Here is a 723-nt window from a genome sequence, read left to right on the forward strand (position 1 = left end):
ATGGTGAACTTTTGCTAAGGGAAGTCACCACTCCAGTAATGCTTCGACCTTTGCCCATTAATTGTGAAGGTACCCTTAGTTTTATGGCTGATCTCTATAGCTCCATATGGTAAGACCCTTGTGATAGTGTAAGGACTCGACCACCTTGACGTCAGTTTTCCCGAGAAAAGGTCGAGTCTCGAGTTAACAGAACTTTATGCCCCACCTTAAACTCTAGCCTCTGAATGTGCAGATCATGCCACTTTTTGGTGTGTTCTTTGTAAAGCCTTGAGTTTTCAAATGCTTCGATCGTGAATTCATCTCACTCATTGAGCTGCAGCAACCGCTTTTCACCGGTGGCCTTCAAATCTATGTTTAACTATTTCATAGCCTAGTATGCACGGTCTTCCAACTTAAGTGGCAGGTGGCACGCTTTCTAAAAAACTAAGCGGTATGGAGATATGCCAATTAGCGTCTTAAATGCTGTTCTGTAGGCCTATAGTGATCATCTAACACACTGTGACCTCAAGTATCCTCATCAATTACCTATTGGACACTTCAACTTGCCCGCTGGTTTGTGGAAGATATGGGGTTGCTACCCGGTGTTTAATGCTATATTTACTCAGCAACTATTCAAATGGATGATTACAAAAGTGCTTGCCCCCATCACTGATTATCGCTCTTGGTGTGCCATTGTAGGTGAAAATATACTTCTTCAAGAATCCAATCACCATCTTGGCATCA

Source organism: Olea europaea, unplaced genomic scaffold (assembly GCF_002742605.1).
Source record: "Olea europaea var. sylvestris unplaced genomic scaffold, O_europaea_v1 scaffold1471, whole genome shotgun sequence".
NCBI classification, from domain to species: domain Eukaryota; kingdom Viridiplantae; phylum Streptophyta; class Magnoliopsida; order Lamiales; family Oleaceae; genus Olea; species Olea europaea.